The sequence below is a fragment of the Stegastes partitus genome, unplaced genomic scaffold (genome assembly GCF_000690725.1).
Source record: "Stegastes partitus isolate 25-593 unplaced genomic scaffold, Stegastes_partitus-1.0.2 Scaffold70, whole genome shotgun sequence".
Classification (NCBI taxonomy): domain Eukaryota; kingdom Metazoa; phylum Chordata; class Actinopteri; family Pomacentridae; genus Stegastes; species Stegastes partitus.
This window is the reverse complement of record NW_007577801.1, coordinates 944,887-951,950: the sequence shown is the minus strand read 5'-3', so window position 1 is coordinate 951,950 and position 7,064 is coordinate 944,887.

Here is a 7,064-nt window from a genome sequence, read left to right as displayed (position 1 = left end):
GGATAATGCATGAGGCCCAGATTCATGCACCGCTAAAGTTAAAGTAGTCACGATTCAGAGTGAAGATATATAACTTGTTCTCTATCATAAGTATTAGTTTAAATGTCTTTAGTGTAACAAAGAAAAAAGGTCTGATTACAAACAGTTTATTTCCCGTTGAACAGTTTAATCCGTGACTAAACACTGTCATGTTGGTGATTATATTCTGTATTACTATAAATCTACACACTAACAAAAAAAAAGTTGCTCAAATAAAACTATTTGATTTTAAATTATTTCTTAAATGAAGGAAACAAGTTCGATATCTGAAGATGGAACATATTGTAAATTGACGTGTAACCCTCTGAAGCCCAAGTGCTTTCTAGGTTTTTGTTTGTGTTTTTGTTTATTTGTTTTTTGCTGCTGTTCCATTTCTAGTCACTGTTGGCTGATTTATTTATTTTTCCTGCACCTGTATGAAAACAGCAGCACCATGACAAGAAGTAGAGAGAACTTAAAATATGTTTTTGTGGAGTTTGACACACACACTGTTTGCTATAACGTCATGAACTTAAAAACAAAAGTTGATTTTTGTTGACAATTGATTTTACAAAAACTAAAAAACAACCCAGAATCATGTGTAACAATGCTCATACTGGGGGAAAGAAGGTGACTCTAAATGATATCGATATTTTATCGCTGATATTTTTGCTGCATGGTGGCTCGGTGGTCAGCACTGTTGCCTCGCAGCAAGAAGGTCGCTGGTTCGCGTTCCGGGATCTTTCTGCGTGGAGTCTCCATGTTCTCCTCGTGCAGTGTGGGTTCTCTCCGGGTTCTCCAGCTTCCTCCCACACAGTCCAGAAACATGTTGAGGTTAATTGGTGATTGTAAATTGTCCGTAGGTGTGAATGTGAGTGTGCTTGGTTGTCTGTCTCTAAGTGTAGCCCTGTGATAGACTGGTGACCTGTCCAGGTGAACCTGCCTTCACCCTGAGTCAGCTGGGATAGACTCCAGCCCCCCATGACCCTAGTGAGGATTAAACGGTGTATAGATGATGGATGGATGGATGTTTTTATCAACCCTACAAACTAGGCCTTTGTACACTACACATAAACTTTAGTTTCACCGTGCTGAGCGTATCTTCCAACAACCTGCTCCTCCGTATACAGATTCTGAGCCAAGCTGCATTTATTTTATTGATCAAACACGTTTTATTTTGCTCTCAATCTCTTTGGTTTGTTTCCACACTTGTCTCCTTTCTGCTCTGCGCTGCCTGCAGTTCAAAGGACAACACGTTTATATTGTCAAGTGAAAGTTGGTCGCACCTGAATCAGCACTTTTTCTTCCCCCCTCAGAATCTGGCACAAATATTTTTTTTATTTTTGGGGGTATTTTCATGGATGCATTGTGCAAAATATGAAAATATTACAATTTAAAGCTTAGATTCAGTTAATTTTTCTCCTAAAACAGCTCATCACAGATAATTAGTTGTGAAAAGTTCAAAATCCCACGATTCCTGGCTCCAACAAATGATGTAATTTGGGTGTTTTTTTAAACAATAACATGCCTTTCAAACCCGCCGGTGGGTCGTCTGTTTACACAGAAAAGTGTGAAACCGGCCACATCTGGGTTTTCAAACTTCTGCTCGGAATCCGAGTTGAAATTGACGAGTATTACGATCCTCGTCTGGGCGCCGCTTCCTGCACACGAACAAACCTGGACGGCGGTGATTGACCACTAAGAAACCGCAGCTTTCTGCGGATCACGACTCAAAATGTGATTTTTGGAAGCGCCACTTCCACCGACGCCGGTCGAGCCTTTCCCAACATTTCACCTCTCACTGACTTCACAGATCATCGAATTGTCTCCCGTGTGCAAAGACACACAGAGGATTGGGATGAAAAAAAAGTCAAAAATTGATGACTTCACCCTTTTGTTAACTGTAAACCGTAACCTTCAACACGTTTTTTTTGCGTCTTTCGACCTTGACGTGCAGCAGCAGCAGCAGCAGCAGCAGAGAGACATGAGTGGGAATCTAACAGAGCAGCACATGTTGGACTCAGGAAATCCAACTGGCTCAGCGATTTTTTTCCCAGTAATCCACTGTTTCCTGCAGCTAAAGCAAGATGTTCAGTCTGGCTGTTGTTTCACGGTGCAAATCTGAAAACTAAACAACAACAAAAACTCTTTTATACTTTAGTTTTGATCTTTGTCTTCCATTTTTTTTAAACTTTTCCTTTCATAGTTTATCCACATTTTTCTTTTCTTCTGCTGTCCTTCTCTCCTTTACTTAGATTTCTTGACTTTCATTGGTCTCTTTATTTCCATCTATCCGTCCTTATTTTTAAGAACATTTCCTCTTTCCTTCTTTCCTTATCTGTTTCCCTCATCTTCCTCTGTCTGTCTTTCTATCTCAGTCCTGTTGTGTTTTCTTCTGTTTCCATTTGTCCTTCCTTCCTTACGCTCTTCATTCCTTCCCTCCTTATTTACTTTCCTGTTTTCTTGTTTCATCCTGTCTGCTCTTCATTTCTTTCTTTCATTCTTCACCTGATCCTGGAGGCAGATAAAGAGGAGGGAGCTTTATGGGGTAAGTATATATATACATGGTATCTCTAATTTAAACAAAATGAAAGAAGTAAGACTTTAACCTTCCTTCTTTCTTTCCTCTTCCATTCATTTTTACCTGTACTTTCTTTTTTCCACCACTTTAAATTCTAATCAGATCCATGACTTCCTTGTTTGCTTCCTTTTCTTCTGTAACTGATGTAAAATTATCCTTTTTATGCACCAAGTGTTCTTCTTACTGTACATGTTAATGTTGTTAAGAAAAAATCTTGAAACCTAAATGCTCATGATTTCAGACACGATGCAAAAAAACCCCCAAACAAACATATGTTAAAGCTGAGGTAGGAAGTATTTGAACCAATATGAACCAAACATCAGGTGATAGTTGATGTTATAAAAGCTATTGAGCATAAACAGTGTCCAGTATTTATATTCCTGCAGTATTTGGGAACACGTCTGCATGTCAGCGTGTCAGATGTTAAACTTAAAGCACAGCAGAAATATTTTGGTGTCACTTAGCGAAGATTGGGTGCTAACCTTTTAGCATGTTGTACTTCAAGTGGTCTGAGAGGAAACTTCTTGCCTCTGTTGCCAGAAATCTGACTTCAGCTCAGGGAAGATCACTGCAGACTTTGAAAGCCTGGAGCAGACCTTCACATGGTTGTATTCATACGACAGTAAGTATGGATAGGAGGATGCATTGCCCCTCATGTAGCAGCTGGTTCCAGATTGTGATGGAGCACCATGCTAATGTGATTATACCTGATGTGAGATAAGCGCAGTGGGTTTACAGAACACAGGATTTCTGGAGATGTTAGGACTTCCTGTTGTGTTTGGGCAGAAACGAATCAAAGGTCCTCTGAAGTCCGGCAGCAACTATGCCACTTACAGTGTTTAATTATAAAGGTGACGATGGTGGAGACTTTCCTCATGCAGTCTCTCCTCAGATCAAACATTTGTTCTAAACACCACTTGTTATCCTGATATACTGGCAGTAGGTGACAAGCCACATGGTCAGAAACTTTGGGCTGCACATGAGAGGTCCCACGAACAAAATGTATGTTGCACATAATCCTGCAAACACGTATGAATTAAGAGCTAAAAAGTCTGCAATGGGCATAGGTTGGGCTGTGCAATGGAATAAAAAGAGAACGTTCACTCAGTAGAGTGGAGTTTGAATCCTGTTTGAAACTACAAGGAAATGTCAACGATTAGATTTACTACTTCTGTGTGCAGTGGGAAGGATTCAGGACGGATGGTACCTTGGTGGTACACAAGATAAAAGGTGCTCACTTGGTCATTGGGAGCAACTTTGGGATGAGTCTCTTGTGAGGTTAATACAGCATGAGGGATCGAACTGCCAACCGGCTGAACAACAGCCACCCAGAGAAAGAAGAGCTACAGGAGGAGGGCTGGGCTTCAAAACTCTGGCTTTCCTTTTTCCTTTAGCCTTTTGCACATTTCTGTCTCCTGCAGCTGTAACTTAAAAATGGAAAAACATGATTAAATTTGAACTCAGTCGTAGTGCGATGGGGTATTCTCACACTGAAGTGTTGATAGTTCTACATGAACTCTTCCCTCCTGTACGCCTGATGTTGATCTTAGCAGAAGCAGAGTCTCTGTTCAGCAGTGGGAAGCGCTGGTTCAAGGAGGCGTTTGACCTTTGACTCTGGCTACAAGCCTTTAAACTGCCAGAGGGTTGACAGCACACGGCAGGTTTCCAGCTTCCTTCCCGGCACACCTCGGCTCTCCCTCCTCCAGAGGAGCCTTTCTGTACATTACTGCAGCACTTTGACGTCCGCTCTTATTCCAACACATGGCTAATTTTCTCGCCAAGACAAATATTCACCGTCGCTCTCCTGTGAGTTTGGATTACCGACCAGAGGTCTGACAGCGGACTGGAAGGTTCTGCCACTGTGGTGGAACCGAGGACACGAAAAAACGTCATTGTTTTGGACACGAAGTGCGCTTTCACTGGACGTGTTGTCGTCCTCAGAGAGCACGATGAGGAGTAAACACCGGCTGTAAACATTTCCAGAACACTCCAGCAGTGTGAGAGCGGCGTCGTTAAAACATCTGCACAACCCTTCAGATTCAACTTTTGACCACCAGTCCCGGCCAAATTTATCCCTGCTCTCATTTAAGAATGTGGATTTGAGAATATTTTCGATCTTTCAAACATTTTTTTTCTCATGACAGTCTCGGCTCTTCTGTGAGGTACGAGACAGACGTTACCGTTTGCCAAACAGCAAAACATGACCGCCGACGAGTCCAGCTTGTTGAAACCGTCGCAGTTAATCACTTCTATAACTATGTTTACTCTCAGCTACAGTCGGTGGTTTTATTCCATTTTAACTTGGACGAGTTAAACCAACACGTGTAGAAATGTGTGTCATTATCTCTTTGTTTCACGTTACGCTAGCAGTGCCAAAATTTGACATTCTTACGCAAACAGGATTGAAGACACACTTCATTTGTCCATTCCTTTAGCTAACAAGTGTTGTCTTTTTAGCCAAATCCAATAAATCTTACTCTTCAGTGTCATAAATCTTAAGTGTTGTTTCAGAAACTATTAAAAACACACCAGTGAGCCACTGAGATGCTGTGGAGACATGTTCCTTCCTCACCATGAACATAACCACTGTGGGGCCTTTTTCCAAATTCCCAACTAATATCTGTAAACTTTCTCCGCACTAAAGGTTCCTCGATGTTGAACAATCGGCTTTCCACTGCAGGAACTCAGAGCAGGTGCAAAGTTGCGTTAACATTTCCAGGAACAGCCCAGTGATCGGCCCTTTCAGCTTTCTGTTTCTATTGCGGTGCCGGATCGGACAGCTTTGGCTGCAACGTTAACTCAAAGTTCACCAAAACAACAACACGTAGCCGTTACTGGACATAACTATAGCTTTACGAGGACGTAGGAAAGAGAACAACGGAGGTTTATGATGATAGCCTGCTAGTATGTGGTGGATTTTACGTAGTTGAGGGTGATGTTAGAGCTACTCAACGAGGACGAGGAGCCAAAAAAAAATGGTGCTTTCACCAATCAGTGCAACCCTTCAACCCTGAAGAAGGTTTTTCTTCCCAAAAAATGGCCCTGAAAGAAGTTCTACTGCTGCGCATAAAGGTTTGACCAGCCCTGGAGCAAGTTCTTGGAGAAGAAAACAGCTTATTGTGATTCCAAGCAGAGCCAAAGCTCCAGAAACGTTGAGGCCTCATATCCCCTCTGAATGTCTGCTTTGCCAAAAAACGGATAATGAAGCCTGAACTTAGTCGTCGTTTATCGGCTGTGAAATCCGTCGGACCGCCCCATTCTGATTGATGTAACGTCATGTTCAAAAATGCCTGAAACGTCACGGCGTTGCAGAAAATATGCATCTGTTAAACCACCGCACTCCAGAAGTTGTTGAACCCTCAGACGGTATCACTCCCAGAGCATTAATTATCTCCCTGGAACTTCATTTAGACCCTTGTTCCTCTGCTGGAAATGCATCTGGGAGTTCCTCAATGGGTTTCTGGTCCTCTGGGGAAGCTCACATAAGCTCCTATAAATAAACAATAAATCACCGAATGTGTATGAAAATAGTCCCCAGCAAATGGACTAATACTGTCTGAGTAACCTTTGTCGAAATGCATTTAGAGTAATGACAGTCTTTGTGGATACTCATGTAAACTACAGTCTGTGCACATGTTCGTTGACACCACTTAACCCTGTTTTTTTGCTCTCGTCACATTTTTAACTCACCGTTGGCTCATTTTGTCACTGCAACATAAAGTCCTGCACCTCTGTGGAAACAGAACAACCATGACTAGACGTAGAGTGAAAACTCAGCAGAGGCTTTTGTGAAGTATTACAAAGACATAAAAATGCCATCAAATGCAGAAAGAAGCAACAACATGCTTCAAACTACACCCTTTATGAGCCATGCTGCATTTACTGTATCATCATTTTATTTTCCTCTCAAACTTTGCACAGTAAGAACACCACCTGCAGTTCAGCCAAGAAGTCACTACCGTAAATTCCGGACTATAAGCCGCTACTTTTTCTCGCACGCTTTGACACAATGATGCAGCTAATTTATGGATTTTTATGGTTCTTTCTGTGTAAATATCTCATGTTACAACGTGGACACCTGCAGCTTAGAGACAAGTGCGGCCTGTATATGTACAAAACTAGTTTTCTTTTTAAAGTTAGCGGGTGCGGCTTATATTCAGGTGCCTCAATAGTCCAGAATTTACGGTAAATGTTTGTCACGTGACTGTTGGTTGCAGTTGAGTCACTTACGGCTTCTTAGCTGCATAAAACTGTATGTTTTGACATGATTTGGTGCGAATGTTTAAATTACACGTGGAAAATGTGATAATTTTAAGTTTCAATTTTGTCTTATTTTTCAGACAGAACCGTACGTGACCAGTTTATTGGAAAGTTTGAAGAAGATAACAAGACTTTCCAACACACAGGTGAGTTTTTTGGGCTTCAGAGGGTTAAATAAATCAGAATTGCACCGTTTTGCCTTTAA